This window comes from Nipponia nippon, unplaced genomic scaffold (genome assembly GCF_047370975.1).
Source record: "Nipponia nippon isolate SJK-2023a ecotype South Korea unplaced genomic scaffold, ASM4737097v1 scaffold_8, whole genome shotgun sequence".
Taxonomy (NCBI): Eukaryota; Metazoa; Chordata; class Aves; order Pelecaniformes; family Threskiornithidae; genus Nipponia; species Nipponia nippon.
The window spans coordinates 20,324,399-20,342,728 of record NW_028262402.1 but is presented as its reverse complement, the minus strand read 5'-3'; the positions used below and the strand labels follow the sequence as shown (position 1 = coordinate 20,342,728).

General features: G+C 39.1%; 1 long non-coding RNA gene across 1 annotated transcript; it reads right to left on the bottom strand.

The window, feature by feature from the left end:
- Positions 1–3,890: 3,890 nt before the first annotated feature.
- On the bottom strand, positions 3,891–10,138 carry LOC148050478 (uncharacterized). The gene is made up of 3 exons (XR_015701094.1): positions 9,879–10,138; positions 6,416–6,560; positions 3,891–4,432 (listed from the first exon to the last, which is right to left on the bottom strand). It is a non-coding gene; the product is annotated as an uncharacterized LOC148050478 (long non-coding RNA).
- Between the last annotated feature and the right edge of the window lie 8,192 nt (positions 10,139–18,330).

Here is an 18,330-nt window from a genome sequence, read left to right as displayed (position 1 = left end):
AGCTGTCTGTATGACATGCATCTCCAGGTGGTATTTGCTGTGCTTCCAGTATCACCTGGAAAGCTATTCAGCACTGAAAACATTTGCCAGTGTCTTTGCTTCATCACAGAAAAAGGGTAAATATAGTACAGAAATTTCCATGGTCCCACTGTCATCTCTAAAAACAAATTTCAATTTGTCAAAACCGACAGCAAAGCAGTTACACAGACTTTTTTGATTTTTTCATTAAAACAATCAAGATCATCTTCAGCAAAGCGATGTCCTTGAAGTTAAATGGTATACTAAGCTTTGGCAGAATGTCTTGTTCTTTTGCTGTTGTTTACTTAATCTACACACAGCAGAACTGTAGTAGAAGAGCGTTGCACTGCAGTGTGCGGTCACCTCCTCTCAATGTAGACTGGATGCTGCAGTGTAAGACTGCAATGCTACACTGTGGAGTTGCTGAGCTTTTGAAAAGGCACAGTTAGATATTGAACAAGCAAAGTGTTCACTTGTGGGATTCAACCTGTTTTGCTGTCTGTGACCACATCGTGTTCTTTTTTTTCTATGACTTGAAGGAAAAAAATCAATCCTTTGCTTCCTTGTGCTGTGAGAGCAAAGGGGACTAGCTGTGGCAGCCTTCTTATGTGGCCTGAGTGGTGCCACAGAGCAGTTGACATGCTGCACTCTTTGCAAAAACAAGGTAAAAAACCCTTGAGTTTTAAGTTTTATGATTCATCAAAATGTGTTAGCGAAAGGTAGGAGAGCACAGCAGAAGCACAAAATTGGTAACTGACAAAGGATAAAAAAAAATCCTGTTTCAAAGAAGTACTGAGAAGTTTTTATTTGAATGACCTGGCTTTCATCAGGAAAAACGGATAGGAATCTGCAAGTTTTCCCTATGTCTTTCTCAAGGCTAGGTAGGGCTGGGAATGCGATGACGAATTTGGCAGGATGAGCTGCAGCATAGCTGTCCTTCTGAGATGAGTGAACCCTGTACTTTTCTTCTATACACTTTTAATGACTACTTTTTTTTCTGAAGGGTAAAAACTGACATCTTCAAATAAGCTTTTGACTAGAACTACTGGAAAAAAAAAAAAAAAGGCAATACAGCTGTCTCAGGACTTTTGTATGTGAGGAAGGTACCGTGCAGGATATCACAGTGCAAGATATTCTTTGAATACTGGCTAATTGCTTTTGTCCGCACGGTCACGGGTTATTGCTCTTTTAGCATCTTAGTACAGTTCTATTCTCTGAAAGCCAAATCTGTGCCAAGGAGAAATCTCTGATCTTATGTGAGTGGAGGTAGCCTGGTCTAGAATTGGCCTCAGCTATTTACAACCTGTCAGCGTGCTGCTATTGGAAGAGAGCAAAAATATATTAATGTGTTTGGACAGATGGTTTTACCCTCCAAAAAGCAAATTTATCATTCATCTTTCTCCTGTTCAAGCCCGCACAAATAATGTGGTGTGGCTAGACAAGAACTTGTATCTTTAGATGCAAATAAGCCCAATAAGATGCAAATGTGCCACATTTATACATGAGTATGGATAATTATTTAAAGCAGAGCTATTCCTCAAATGGTCATAAAAAGTATACTGTCATGTGTGACAGGAATAGCATATAGAAGGCTGCTTGTGTTTATTGGCAGTGATTTTTCTCCTAGGAAAAAGGACTGCAGCAGCCCCAGCCCCTGAAAGTCGTGCTAGAAACCACAGTTTTGGGACTGTTGAAATGTGTATCAGAGGGGCGGGATGATGATGTTGCAAGCGTGTTGTTTTTCTAAAGTTTCTGATGTGGGCAATTCATACGGCAGGTCCTGTGGCAGAAGGGTGTTTTGTTAGACACAGAAAGGCTGTTCTCAAGTTCTGCTTTTTCTTTATTCAGACAGTAAGAAGGAAGAATTACAGATTGGTAAAAATCAGAATAGTGCAAGAAATAGACAGACCCCTTCTGAATACTATAACCAAATAACAAGCTGCATCTTTTCTGCCTTTTCCTGGGAGGGAATAAGAACCTTTTAGTGCCTTATTCATTCTGTTCATCCTATGCATGAAGGACTGGTGAAGCTGTCACCATGCCTTTGATGAACTCTGAGCACAATGCATTCACAAAATGGGTGACAACCTCTGACTGCAGAGTGATGATTTTGCCTCCCAAGCCTGTAAAAAGAAATTTTCTCTAGAAATCTATTTTTAGCACAACTACTGCTTTTCAAGCTAATGAGATCCAGCCTAGCATTTCTAAGAAAATGGAGAGTTTGAAATGTAAGTGCAGCACAGTTCTTCTCTGATTATTTTTCATATAACAGCTATGGAAGTCGTTGTGGCTCTGTTTGACTCTTAAATATCCCAAAATATTTAATCTGTGATCTGTCAGCTGCCGATGAGAGGAAAAGAAAAAAGCAACTTTACCTTGGTCGTGTGCTTGGTTTTGGATTACCTCTGTAAGTTTAACGCTGGTCTTAAAAGAAAAGGTAAAAAATGAATGAAAGTCTGTAAAACATAACCAGTTAGAAATGTTTACCACATTTAAAAAAAAAAAAAGCCAAACCTCTTGAACAACAATACAATAACAATATTTCCATGCAGAAAGTGGTAAAACACTACACAGAATAATTACCATTGTATTATGTTGTAAATCTTCCTTAAGAGAAAACAGAATTAGAAACACATCTGACTGACTCATGTGAGAGTATGCAAATTTTTTCTTTAAATAAATATTAAAAGCTTCTCCGATTTACACTTGAAACCCATCAGAACAATTTAGATATAATTTCTAATATGCTTTATTTACTCATTCTAATAATAAGCTCTAATATAATTTATTTACTAATTCTTATAAAGACTAGTTTAGAGAAGTTAATAAAAACTGAAGTTCTAGTTTTGGTGAAGATTCAGCACTTATGTTGCATGCAGTGTGTACATGACACACACTTGTCAAAGACATCCCACAACAGCAAAAAAGCTGCTATACCAATGGTTTGGTAGCATAAATATTACCTGTACAAAAGACAAAAGGAGACTCAAGATCCTCTGAAAACAATCCTGATTTACCAGAAAGCAAGTGAAACCAGTCCAACTTGTTGAGTCACAACATTCCCAACATTTCTCTACTGGCTAGGTTCAGATAGAATGAAGAGATATATGCAATCCTTATTTTAGAAAGGTTGCTTTCTAACTTTAGTGCTCCATGGAGAGTGCAACAGAAAAAAAAAAAGTTAAAAAAAGTTAAAAAGCTAGTAGTTTTTCCACTCTAAAAGTCTGGGGTGGAAGGGCGCAGTGGGAGGCAGACAGTAATTTCACATTCTTTTCTTATTTTCCTGTGCCTGTTTTGGAACATACTGGTGGAAACTTTTATCAGAGGATCAGATAAAAGAAATCAAAAGATCAGACCGTGGTCTAATGCTTCAATGAATCCTATTTAAGAAATTTTTCAGTCACTACATCAATGCTAAACCCCACAAAATCTTTTTAAAGTAACATTACTTTTTCACATACATGCCAAATTAAAATAACAAAGATGAATTTTTTTCCAACTATCTAGTTACAAATGCAAGCATATAAGCATTTTTGTATTATCTTTGCGACTGAAATTTGCTGGTTTTTAAGAGTCAGGAATATTCAACATAGCTGCAAAGACTTCTCCTTCGATGATGTTTCGACAGGGTGGGGTTGCTAAAAATCAGGGGGTAACCCCTTCTGTATTGGCTCTTTTGCAAAGAGGCTTGTTTTCTGACGTCCACATTGACTTTCCTTTTTTTTTTCTGGCTATGTGTATCAATTGAAATATAGTTGGTTGCATTTGCCAGTTTCCTGGAATAGTGTCGTGATTCAAACCCAGCTAGCAACTAAGCAACACAAAAGTGGTGGGGAGAGAACTGGAACGCTAAAAGGAAGAAAACTTATGGGTTGAGATAAGAATAGTTTAATTATTGACGTAAAATAAAATAGTTTAACAGGTAAAGCAAAAGCTGTGCGGGCAAACCAAGGAATTAATTCACTACTTCCTATGGGCAGGCAGGTGTTCAGCCATCCCCACAAAGCAGGGCTCCATCACATGTAACGGTTACTTGGGAAGAAAAACGCCGTCATGCCAAATGTCCACCCCTTCGTTCTTCTTCCCCCATCTTATTTACTGAGCATGATGTCATATGGTTGGCCAGTCTGGATCAGCTGTCTTGGCTGTGCTCCCTCCCCTCTTCTTGAGCACCTTGCAGGAAGCTGAAAAGTCCTTCACTAGTGTAAGCGCTAGTTAGGAACTACTTAGCAAGAACCAAAACATCAGTTTGTTATGAACATTATTCTCATCCTAAATCCAAAACACAGCATTATACCAGCTACTAAGAAGAAAATTAACTCTATCCACATGAAACCAGGACAAATAGAATGGACAGTATATGAACTGTTGTGTTGGAGTGCTGCAGGCACTCGAGGGAAGTAGTTCATTCCGCCTGAAAGGAAAAAAGGAGCAAATATTTCTGAGTTAACTTTCCATTTGATCAGGTTAGACTTTTTTTTTGTTCATACTATGTTTCTTGAAAACTATCTTGAAGTCTTGCAAGACTGAAGAAAGTTTAACAGGAATATCTTGGAAGACTAATCATGGTTAAAACTCAGAGGGCACACCCCAGCCACTGCCCTTCTGGTAATTTTATTTCTTTTATAATAGCAAAGTAACCTTTTTATTTTTTTTTTTTACTTCCCCGCACTTGTTTTTTAAGGACTTGTGTTAAGTATACTGGAACTAGAGGCTTTGCTTTTATTAGTAGCAGATGAAGGCACCTTTTATTATCCAGTCTTTGTAGAATGACAAGTCTTTTCAACTTTGTGTTTTTCCTGTGTAAAGGAGCTAGAAAAGCATGTCCTGGCACCCTATCATTTATTGAGGTGTGGAGGCCCTTAAGTTGTACTCTAAAGGCAAAGATAGGGGAGTCAGAGAGGAAAATTCCTAAGGGAATATTACCCAAAGAAACAATAATGGGAATCAATTATGACAAGGCACACAATCCAAGTGTGGCAGACTGTATATGAGATATGATTTACTGAAAAAAAGACAAGAGGTGAAAAGGCGCAGGTGTAGAGGTCTTAGTTTCAGTGGCTTGGACAGAAAATTATTTTATTTATTTCATTTAATTACATATTTATTTGGGCAAGACTTTCTGTGAGAAAGATTGTGAATAAGAAAGGACTGAAAACATGTATTTACTATGCCTTTACGGCTTACAGGTCCTTGATGAAAATTGCCTCAGGCATCACATCAGAAGAGATATTGATCAGGTCAGCCCTAAAATATAAGATCAGTACAACATTGCAATTGTCTAGTGTTCCTCTAAAGAGTTAACAGAGAAAAGAGTGAGGAAACGTTTGGCTGTCATCCTGGACTTTTGAGATCAATACCTTTTTTGTTTCAATACTTTTTTTTGTCACAAAGTAACTTTGGGAAGTCAGCAGCTCAAAGAAATATAGTGACATAAGTGGGGAAAAGCAGTTTTGACTATGACCTGGTGTCCCCTGAGATCTCTCCCTGACCCCCTAGATCACAAAGGCCTTTATTCTGTTTAGATAAGTGACTAACATATTTAAATATCCTCCTTGCCCCGAGGCATTTTGATACAGTGTCTTTGTCTATCTTGGCTGTAACACTTTCAATACCTGGAAGAAAGAGGAGGACAGAAAGCGTTCAGTTAATTGGGAAGAAACCTATTCCTCCCTATCAGTTAAATCAGTGAAAAAGTCAAGAACCTGGAATTTGGGAACAAATCGTAGGACCACTTTGGATCACTAAGATATAGTTAGCTGCAAAATTTGCCACGACAAACTGGTACCTGGAAGCTAAAGATAGAGCTTATGATTCCTGTTTTTAAGATGGAGGGTAATTAACCATTACATTAAATTGTTCAAAGATTTCGCAGCATCTCTATCTTATTTTTTTATGGCTTTAATGAAGTCTGGTTATCCAAACATATGAAAATTTCTTGTGGCAGAATGAACTGTAGCTATCTTATTGAGGGAATGACAATGGTAGCTCCCCTGTGTGGGTCCACATTGACATGTGATGTTTTGTGGAGAACAATGATGTACTGATTTACACAGACATGAAAAGTCCATGTTATTATTCGTGTATAATCTATTTTGCATATATTATGTAATTAAAATGCCTATATCACTTTAGTTTTCTGGCTTGTCCTTTTCCACTGATTCAGAGCCAACTTCAAAAACAATGCGTGAATGATGCATGCTTGTCACAGTGCAGCAGTCAGTAACCTAACATAGTCTTTCAGTCCTGGCAACCTGTAGGTGAAGAATGAAACACTGAAAAGAAAAAAAAACAGACTCTGAAAGGCTTAGAGTTCTTTGAATTCTGCTGCATTGACAAACGGAGAAGGAAATTCAGTCACACCTTGAAAAGAAAAGGGAATCATGGAAATACTTACTGAAAAATTATGCTCTTGCATTTTAAGTAACGGATGTTCTTTCTTCCTTTAGTTTCTCCCAGGGCTCAGACTAGACTTCCTTATTCAGTGAATTTTGAGGAACTCACTTATAGGACGTGATGTTCAATGATACCTACTAACTGATCTGCGTCAGAAAGAGCCATATGTAAGACAGGTGGAAGCAAGGACAGTGGCTACTTGGCTACTTTCCACTACCCTCAAAGATCTTCATTCACACTTCACTACCTGTGCTACCACATCTGATTGCTCTGCAAGAATTTTTTTAAATCACAAAGAACTAAAAATGACCTGGGATACAAGAGAGCCAGTAAATTCAACTAATGGAGGGCACACAGAGTGGTAAGAGCCCTTAAGCAGGTGTTACAGTCTAAATCTTTACCCTTCTCCATGATGGACACTTATCAGAGAGTTTTTAAGTATATATAGACTTTACCTAGAGTGTATAAATTGCCGTTTTGAGAAATTTTGTTACTGGAACAAACAAATCAAAAACCATCTGGAATTGGAAAAATATCTAAGACAGACAATTCTTTATTTACAAAGAGAAAAGGTTTTCCAGTTTTTAAGTTTAAGGCAAAAGTTCTTTGACTAAATCGGTGCACAATGGTTATTTTTCATGGTACAGTTGGACTAAGCAGTTTCGTTCTGGCATCTCGACACTTTTTTTTTTTTTTTTTAACATGAAGTCCAGTGTTTTCCAGGATATGGACAGCAACCTGATGAACACAACCTATAGCATCATACTCTGGTTTTCTGAGGAGTAGTAGAATGGATTTTTTCATTTCAGGATTTGGACTGGAAAATATAGATAAAGGAATGACAGTGTTTAGCACCACAATAGTCTGATTTGTTTTGCTCCCAGTAAGAAACACACTCGTTATATGGACTTTGCTGAAACTGCAGCAGAGGTTGATTCTTTATTTATGCTTTTGCTATATATACTCAGAGCCATATCCATGCTGCCCAGTTTGTTTACAACTTATCTTTGAGAGTAGTGCAAGAACAAAACGACTCCTTCTGAAGCATGTTAGGAAGGGCTGGATCTTTCTGAATGGTGAGCCAAAGATCTCTTTTTTTTGGGTGAATTGCTGCCTTTAAGCTCATTATTATAAGGAACATGTAAAAGCATGTGTCCTCTAAGTGAGGCCCCAATCTCTACCTGTTCAGTAGAGAGGATTCCAGAATCCTCTAGTCCTACAACAGAGAGCTGCGTCTTTTTGAAGGACATACAAAGGCTCACTAATTTTGATGTTGGAGGTGCTGGCCACCTTTTCTGTACTGCATTTGACTGCTAATTATATTTCCTTGTGAGGCGGGGAAATCACGATTAGTTATCCTCAGGTGGAGCAGTAGGAAACTGTAAGCAAGTTACTCACATTCTATTTCCCCTTCTTCAGGTTAAATTAACACAGCTGTTTCCATCTTTCTCTGACAGGCCATGTTTTCAGAGCCTCCCTCTACAGTATTCAGTTTGTCTCCATATTCTTTGCGTCCTGGAGTCTCCCTGGAAAAGCATTGACTTCTCCAGCTAACAAAACCTATGTCATTGGCTCTGCAGGTTTAAATGACACTCTTTCAAAGAGAGACTTTAGGAATTCAAGAGAGATAATCCCTCACCTTTCACTAAGGACTCTTTGCAGTTTCATCCGTAACATCTTGTGTTGGTCACTGAAAGGGTTAAGATGTAAAACAGCAGGATGAGCCTGCCGCTTAAAGCAGTCCTGTATCTTGTCATGATTTCTGTATCATGCATTGGTTTGCAGGCAAATATTTAGCAGAATTTTGAAGAGAATAGGTCTTTATACTTTTCGTATATATATAGGAGGAATTTCAGTGATAGTGGGGAAGGTCCTTAAGGCAGGCAGAACATGGATGGGACTGCCTTTGCTCTTCACTTCAAGTGCCACTGTGGGCCTTAAAAAGACAAGAGCTTTTCAGCCCAGAGAACAAAAGGCTCAGGGAGGAATTACCAATGTGTTTAAACAGGTGAATGGGGGGGATAAGAAGAGTGAACCAGACACTTCTCAGTGGTGACTAGTAACAGGACCACAGGTACTAGGCACAAACTGAAGTAAAAGAAATTTCATTTATACATTAAAAAAAAGGATTTTTTTTTTTTGTTTGCAAGGGTGATCAAACCGTGGAATATGCTGCCCAGACAAGTTGTGAAGTCTCCAGCTTTGCAAACATTCAAAGCCCAGCTGGAATTGCCCCAGGATATCCTGATCCACTTAGCTCTGATAACCTGCAGTAGTGCCTGCCAATCTCAGCAATTCTGTGACTCTCAGAGGTCTTCAGCTCATAGCAGAAAATGCTTAAATGCTGTTGATTAACTTCAGTGATTATTAGAGATGCAGAAAACATTTAAGTTCAAATCCATTAGCAGAAGACGCAATGGGTCCCTGCCAAAGTCCTGTCCAAGTGCTTCTGTGTAGAAATACGCTCAGGCTCCTTTGCTTTTACTTCATAAGACAAAAGTTGTCATCATACCTAAAGCTATGTTGCTATCTTGCCAGAATGCCCACAAAACTGTTCAGCTGCAGTAAACTGAATTTCCAAATCTTGAGTCTGTAATGCTGGTAAGTTCCTTTAGACTGTAACCCTACCATGTTGATGTATACTGTGCAAAAACTTTTTTTTTTACATTTGTATTTAAGTGGAAGCAATATGATTAATCAAGCAAAATAATAAATACGTAGTTATAGATAATAGCCCAAATGAGGCATGAAGCATGTAGCCGTCCCAGGCTTGTCCCCGCTAAGGCTGGAAGTCTAATGCAAGTCTTAAATACTTTTCTTGGCCACTGCCATAATCTCATCTATCATTCAGTGACTGTTGGGGAAGTATTGTAGACACCGGTTCTTGGAAGGATGTACTGTGCTTGGTCAAATTACAGTAGATTTAATGGACAAATAGTAAATATTATTACTTACCAGAACATTTCCCCTAGGAAAAAGCTAATTTATCAATATGCTAGTTTTCACAGGCAATCAGACACTTAACACAGAAGAGCTTTAAGACAGACTGCAGCAAGCAGGCTTGGAAAGCTGCATTTGCTGATGTAGAGAATACCAGATCCTCTCCTACTCATTTCCAAGACCATCACTGACTCTGAGCTCTGCTCTCAGTGCTTACTACGTCCTGAAAAACAGAGATTTCTGGAATCTAGGTTCATGGGCTGACTCGGAGCTGCCCTCCTTCCCCAGGAGAGATCACAAAATTACAATGATTAATTAGCATAAACTATACCATAGTTCAGCCCAGGCAAATATGCTTATATTCTTTTTGACATCCTGTAAGGAAACTGAAAGTCCCATTCTTTTACAGACTTGTCAAATACATGGTACTCTAACATGAGCATATACTGTCCGAAGGTATTCATGTCTTTCTTTACAGGAAAGGTTTATTCGTAAAAAGGGGAAGTGAAGAAAACTGTACATACCTGGGAAATCCAGGCAAAGATAAAATAAGTCCTAGCTGTGCTGATATGTCCTCACTGACCTTGTCCAACACGTAGAAACAAAAAAAAGTCATCTCTTTGTAGCTCTTGCCTAGAATAAAAGATTCAGATATTATTAAAGTATGAATCACTAGCAAAGTCTCCCATTCTAACAAACAAATCCATTTCCCTTGAGTGTTTTGGGTCTTTTCTCTCTGGTAGGTGTGGCACTATAATAATGTTTGACCTTAAAAGTGAGTCTCAATCCTTTTTAGTTGCTGACAACCAAGTTGCAGCTCTCAGGTTCTGATAAAAGGAATAAAAATGGAAAAGAATTTCCTGTATTTTAAACTCCAAAATGGTGAGGCAGATAGCCATGAAACACGGAAAAAGACTTCTTGGAAATGCTATTAATAGGTATTACGAGAAAGTCCAGACCTGCTAGCAGACCACAGTTCTTTTCTGGGTATAACAGGTTGATGAGATGACAGTCTGGGTATAACAGGTTGATGAGATGACAGTCATGAGACAGGTCACAGCTGACCAGCCACAGTGGAGAGCGAAAAGGACACTAGGAAGTAACCACACACCAGAAGATGCATGCATTAAGTGACAAAGAGACAGGTACCAGGGAGTGCTGTCACAGAGGACAGTAGAACAATGAGTTTATCTTGGTGGGCAAGGGAAAACTGCTGCACTCACCACTATTGGGGTGACATAAGCTAGGTAGATGATAGGCATCACATTTATCAGTAGACTGCAAATGCAAACATTTCATTGAGGGAGGTCTCCAGCCTTCAGCGGGTGACAAATTTCATTGGAGAAAATCTTTCCATTCTGCTACTCTGCCAAAATCCACCTCAGGGAGCACAGGATTTCCGTCACCACCTGAGAGCTGAACTAATTTCAGGCAACAAAAGCAGAGTGCAGGCGGAGCTATGCAGTACGAGAGTTTACCCATAGTGGCTGTACAGGCATCCAGAGAGAGGAAATTTCCCACGGATCAACTTTATGTGTCATAATGAAAGAGAGATAGACTATGTTTGCATCTGACTCCACCAAAAGGATGCTTCCTGCTGCTTGATGTTTACATGCCAAAACTCTTAGCACAATACGACTTGGAGTCACTGTGTGGTAGGAGAAAAGAGCCTACAGAAACCTCAGTAAATTAACCATGATAAATATTTGGAGGATGTGTATAGCTTGCCAGCCTCTGATGAACAACTCATCTTAAACTTAGTAGACCCTGCCTTCCCTTTGTTTCCGACCATCAGGAAGAGAAGAACCCTTAGGATGCTGACACACTAGTTAAATTAGAACTTTCCTGAAGAACTGGTAGAAGCTAAAATGTAATGCTTAACAGCTTATCATTACAAAAGAATTGATGGCATGACTTCAGTCACCCATGCTGTAGTTCTTACCTAACACACATTCACTGGAGTCTTCAACCTTAATGTAATAAACTTAACCTAATGTAATAAATAACATACTGCTAAAAGTGGTCAAGTGAAGCCTGAAGACTGCACCCATCCTAGTAAATTAAATTAAATACACACATGAAAATTCCCAGCCATATCTGGCAACATGTCATGAGCTGTCTTTTTCTGCTGCACGCCAAGTGCCTATGGCAAATATTCTATGAAAGATCCTGTTAGGGACAGTGCTCAGCTGATCAGGGACACGGTTGCCAGTCTAGGCAATTGCGTTCCAGGAATGCTCCCGTACAAATCCAGTCCCAATAACATTGACACAGCTAACATTATTTACAATGTCACAGCTAAACTGAAGAAGTAATCCTTAAGACTAGTGTACATGACTTTACAATCCCTAATTTCTACGGATAAAACCCAACAGAATCAACAAATACATAAGCATGTAAGTCTACAAGTGTCTCAGTAATAACTGTGATACAGTGCATTAGAAACACAGTTGTCTTTCACGGTGTTATTAATTCAGAAAAGAGTTTCCTTGCATTATTTCCATGGGCTAACAACCATCTCCATATGTCTTTTCACATGTCTGACCCAGTGATAGTCAGTTGGAATAAGGCAATCCCTGAGATAACTACCAAGTTGTTAAAAGTTACAACCGAACAGGATGCTTCCTGTGCACGACTATCTGTCCATCAACAAAACTTCAAGTGGCTTAGGAGTAGATCAATTCAATCAGCTTTTGAACTGATTTTTATCAAAACACATCTGATACAGTGTATTTAGATTCCCAAATCATGCCACTTGGTGTTGTGCAGTCTCTCTGGTGTTGGAGTTTCCAAAACAGCTTCTGTCAACTTACCCAGAACAACCCTTCATTTTAGATTTCTGCCTTTGTAAGGACATTTTGTTCTGCTTTCAAGGTTTATTCTTTTTCTAGATATTCCAATGGACTAATGAAAATAACAGTACCTAGAGTCATTGTGCCCTATATTTGTGAGCAGCTAGAGTTTCCTTAGGGATTCCCTTTATGTAAATGACAATCTTTTTTTTTCAATTGGCTTTTATTGCTCCATTTCTTTTTTATTGCATCCATTTTTTATCTTTTTTTTTTCTTATTGCATCCATTTCCATGAGATAAAATTTTTGGTTTTTTACTCTTTTGGGATTCTTTTTAGCATTTTTTGTCTAAAGGCTAGCCAGCTCACCTGGGGAAAAAAAAAAAAAACAAACAAAATTGTGATTCTGTGGCTCATTCAAAAAAAGTGGCGGAAAAATCCAGCAGGAGTAATTAAACTGATATTCCTTTTCCTAAATTGGAACTCAGATCCATTTAACTTCCGCCTGTTTTATAGATTGTTGATGTTTCAAAAAAAGGTGTCTTCTACTTGCACAAAAAAACCACACCAAACAGAAGAACATTTTTATTGACCAAAAGCAAAATATATCTCAGAAAACAGAAGCAGAGATATTATTTAGTTAGTTAGTTAGTTATTTTTGACAAAAGCATGTGTTAATATTGACTTGCTTTTTTTGTCCTTTTTTTCTAATGACATTCTCTGTTCATTCCTTATGTTTTGCCTAGTTCTAGTTACATTCTGTCCTGTATCCATTTGTCCTATGCAGTGGTATCTTTCTGCTGGCATGTGCAGAGTCACAAAGTATTCCTTACTCACACAAAGGTGCTTTCCCATGTCTACGCTATGCAGTGTGCTTTTCCCTTTAGTTTTCTCATATTTGCAGTATCTAGTAAGCCATTCTTGAAGCACTGCAGCAGAGTCAAACTGATGGAGAGCTCTTGTGCTGAGTCCAGTGGGGCTGAGGGACAAAGTATCTCCCTTCCTACTCGTAGTAAAGTAGTTCTCCAGCCAGAGAACCCTCCACAGAAGTAAGACAGTGTCGGGTAAAGACGAGTTGGGTAAAGCACAAGCCTCTCAAGGGCTGAAAGGAGGGAGTAATGCTGTTGGGGAGACTCCAGTCAGTGATCACTTCTCAAGGGAGGAGAAAGCCAGAAAAATGCACTGCGCCAAGGACTGGAGCTGTTAGTTCCTGGTGCTAGGGACCCTCTTGGCTGTGTGGGCTGGGGTGGGTCTTTACGTGGGCTGAGAGTGGATTTCAGGAAGAGGTGGGCCAGAAAATGGATACTCTGAAATGGTATGGGGAGCCAGTGTATGTGGGAGCATCAGTCTTCATGCCTTCATCAGACATCAATGGAGGTTCACACCTTGCATCCTGGGACAAAGGCTTCATGTCATGCAACAGGGAAAAGAAGTGAAATCCTTGCAACCTTAAGCACAGTGCTCATGTAATTTCTAATGTTGTGAGTTTATGCATGTTTCGGATTCCTGTGTTTCTTACCACAAGGAGGTATTTCATTGAATATATATAATAATATAACAATAAAAATATATTATAATATAAACCAGGTATTTGTTTTATAATTATCCTTTTAATACAACTCATGCTGCAGGAATTTGTCTTTTCTCTATTATATTTTCATATTACAGAAAACTAAAAACAATTAAACTTTTTTACTTTCCTTTAACAGATGGCATCAAAATAATGTTTTTCCTCTGTTAGAACCAGGTCCGTACCTGTCAATAAATAGCCCATAACTCTTCTTCTTTTTTTGGTGGTGTTTTTTTTTTAAATGAAGGCATTTTGGCTTCCTCATCACACTGTGGATTACAGATATTCAAACAATCACACTGGTTTAGAAATCTTACTGTAGACATTTACGTTTTGAAAGGAAAATATTTTCTGTTCACTGTAAAGGCATCTCAGAGCTTTAATATATTGTGTTAAAACAAAGGAGGTAGAAAGAATGGCTTTTCAGTATCAGAATGTCTGGGGATGAGGACGCATGCAAGGACAACTACGGAAATTCAGGTCTAGGCAGAAAAAAGACTGAAAATGACAAAAGAGCCTACTTTGCCTAGGGCTGAGCAGTCCGTAACAGAAGTTAGCAAAGAATTATATCTAGTTTTTTCACAAATAATCGTAATCTCATTATACTCCCTTCAGTTCTAGGCGCGTCTCAGAAAGTTAATTCCTAAAAAACACTTCCAAATTTAGTGTCTCACAGAAAACCGATCTGAAAGAAAATGCTGGCTTTCCATGTCTCCAGCATGGTTCTCATCAGGTATGGGTGTTCCTAGAAAACCAGGTGCTAGAGTGACTGTGTGGGGAGGGATGACTTACAAGCAGCAGTTGTCTTGCTCCGTCCCCCCCACAATTCTCAGGAGAGCTGCTTGCCTGAATCCTTGGTAATCCACATCAGTCATGAGGGCATGGTTCTGTGGGAGGTGCAAAACCAAGTTTCTGGGCATGGTACCTGCTTCACTGGCAGACCTTGGTCTGCAAGGGCATACCTGTGTACAGCCTTGTAGGTGGTAACACAATCTGCTAACAGTCTTCATAGAAGTGGCCTGTTCGATATAGAAAGAGGTCAGGGCAGTCCAACGTCTACTTGCAGTGATGGCTTGAGATTATTAATATGAATCCCTCAAGTCACAGGGCTGTGAATAGGCTGGAAAGAATGTTATCAGGCAGATCGTTTCCATCCTCCTGCTAAAGGTATTCACAACTTCTTCCATTGCTGGAAAGCAGGTTCATGTGCTCTTTGCAGAAGGTGGTTACCACTGTGGTCGAGCAGGCCCTTCAGTGAGACATTTAAAGCCTTCCTTGCAATGTCAGCATCCCTTGAAAGATCTTGGTTCCAACTCGCTGCATTTGAGCCAATAGAATTTTACATTAGGGGATCTATAGCCAGGTACTGTAGAAAGAGGATCAGTATCTCTTTCTGATTCATGGAATAGTTTGAACACTGACTTTAATCTAAAGCCTCTGTACTTTGCAATGTTGTTGTCACAGAATAATACAGCTTATATCTCCACTCCCTAGTGGTTATTACTCAGTCAATGGAATAATTGCTTACAGATGTTCAATGCCGAAAATAGTTGTAGACTTTACTTGTCCTGGGAGTTGAGAGGCACAACCCTCTTCCATGTTGATGAGTATGAATGAGGCTATACCTAGCTCTTGTCAACCTTCTTGTAGCACTACTGGCTCAGCATAGCACCGTGGACCAGGTTAAGTTTCATGATAAGCAATCATGCCAGTACAATTTTTCTCCTAAGCCTTAGTAGTCCAAGGATGGGTGACCAACCAAACTTTTTGAAGAGGCAATATTACTGATGGCAAGTCCTGAAACTCCTTTGAAGCTGGGAGTAGGTAAAATTTGCCACTGTGACTTTTGTACTTTCTTTGCACCAAATAGTCTATTTTACTGCCTTTATCCAAATGTTAGGTAGAGATATATCTGGTATGCAGGATACCATAATAGCAGTAATTATGGCATGGTTTTCTGCGGCATAGATCACATCATAAGAAAAAAATTAAGCCTAACACGTGAAGGTGTTTTATTATGAGTGTTATGAAAAAACCTCGCTAGAAATGATAACAAGAAATTATAATACACATGCCTCTGAATTCTAGCCATTACTGGAGTTTTTGCCAAGTCATCAATAAGCAAGTAGAATGTATGCTTATGAATAGAATGGGACAAATTTTCTCTCAGAGAGAAAAAACACAAGCACTAAAGTCTTCTGTGTTAATGAAAGAGAAAGAAGGAAGGGACATGTGAAAATGTGCAGGCTTGCTCTAATAACTGCAGTTTAGAAAGGTGCTACACCATGAATAATGCCTACAGTTCTCAAAACCTGAACTGAGACTTGGCTGCTTGGAGTCTTTCCCTATGCTTTTTCTCAGCATAGGAGGAGACTATAGTTCAGTGGTGACATTTGGTACTTGAGTGTGTCTTTAGCATTAACTGTAGCTGCTTATCTTCTGCATGATGATGTTTCAGATTAATTAGATTTCTTAAAGACTAGTACAAAACAGGTGCGCAAATACTGGACTCTATCCAACGTGCAGCTGATCTCTGTAACAACGATATTGTCTTGGTCTGGACTTTCTGGTAAATTCTCCAAATCTGTTCTAACAACTCAAACACCGTTCTTGGTGACAATATAAGATTTTTGCTTTCTTTGATTTGGCATGGGGTGGGGAAAAAAAATTAAAAAAAAGAAAAACCACAAACAAACAAAAAAAGTTGACACTTTCTGAGAATCCAGTTCTTGTTCCCAGGGAAACGTTGTCTGTGAGCATGCTGAACTCAGGGGAACAACAACGAAAAAAAATTATGATGGGCTATTAAGGGAAAAATAATCGCAGAAAGAAATGACAACTCTCTTTGCCTAGCAAGGACAAAGGACGGCAGTGTCCTTCACCAATAGGTGGAGTAGCTTTGGGCTGCCATTGATATTCTTGCTTCCACAAAGAAGGGAATCCTATACTGGAAATGAAATAAGGGAAAGTGAAGCAGTGGAGTTGTTTTTTAAAAGGAAGTCAAAAAAGCATAACAGGAGCCTTTGCTCAAGAGATATTTCTGCATGCTCGTGGAGGGAAGAAGGACTTAGCCACCTGAGTTTGTCTGACGCAGAAGATATGCTTGCCTTAGGTGGACAGAAAATGCATATTGCTGGTCATATCGCAAGCAAGGAGTAGTGGTTTGCACCAGTCTTCATAGGACAAGGCAATACTCAGAGAGGAAGACAGAAGGTAGGCCTACATGTTCCAGGGTCTGGAAAAATTTCTTGTTACTTGGAATCGAAAGTCACCCTTATGTTAGCTGCAAGACTATAATAACCTATGATAGTAAAAACTTGTACAAAGACGTAAAATCTAGGGAAGCAGAAGTCTTGTATCTTGCCAAGTCTTCTGCCACTGGATTGCTACATGACTTAAGCTGAAGGCAAATGGGGGCCACAATGTCTTCTCTCTTCTCTTAAATCCTGTTTGGAGACAGGAAATAATCCAGAGAATAATTCATTTTTCTCAAACTATAGTGCTCCATGCTGAAAACACTACTGCAGTGGAAAACTTTTCCTGTCTTGTAAAAGCAAACAGACAACCCGCCAGCTGTCTCTTCCCCAGACAGCTCATCAGAGGCATAGGTTCATTGTTTGGTAACAAGGAAGTAATACGCAGGTTTACTGAAACTGATACATACTGCACGCAGTGAGCACCCTTATGAGTGAAGCCAGCTACTTGATTCTTGACAGATGCCTGCTACCCGTCCTTGTATTCTTTTCCTCCATAGTGAGCTTTGTTTAGTCCCAAATTCTGTGGTTCCTGGGGCTGAAATTAGAGTGATTACCTCAGAGCTGTCTAGGATCTCTTTTTGCCTTTTACAATAGTGGCTGAATGCTTGTCCTGCACTTTCATGGGGCTTCAATTTTCCTCTACTAATTCTCGGAAATGGTAATCTTTAAGATTACTTTGGCAGTTTCCTTCAGCACTCAAGGGTGTGTTTCTTCAGACTTGGCCAACTTTCCCCGTATTTTTATCCTGTTCTTTTTCTTTCTCTAGCCAGTGTTTTTCTTGCCTGTAACATTGTGTGGTGACAGTTTTGTGAAGATTAGCAAAAAAAAGTAGAGTATTTGTATTATCCATTGTTTGCTCTCTTTTCCCATGAAGTTGTTACTAGGGTAGTAACATGGTTGCTACTATCGGTGTGTTGACCTATAATGTGCTTTGAACTGTTCTGTTGTACCTAAAGAATGTTTTCTCCTTGCTTCTTCAGGTGTTTCATATCTATTCTTCCCTTTTTGTATCCTGGTATTTTAGATTTTGAGCCTCCAGGGACATATGTTTACACTTTTCTCCACAGGTGTGAGGATTTTCACCTGTGCAAAGAAAATTCTATGAAAATTACAGTACTCCTGAAGATGGGATACTAATAAAAATGCAGATGTGATGCCAAAATGTGAAAAACAAATGGGGTAAACGTTAAGTATGGTTAGTAAGGTCATAATGGACTGTCATGTAGACTAAGAGGACTCATCTCTGAGAAGTTAGAAAGACTAGAACACACCCCCACCATTTTGCATTCACTTCTTGTTGCTGTATTACTTCCCCCTGATTAGGATGCGGGCTAGAATAATCCAGCAGTAAATGGAAAC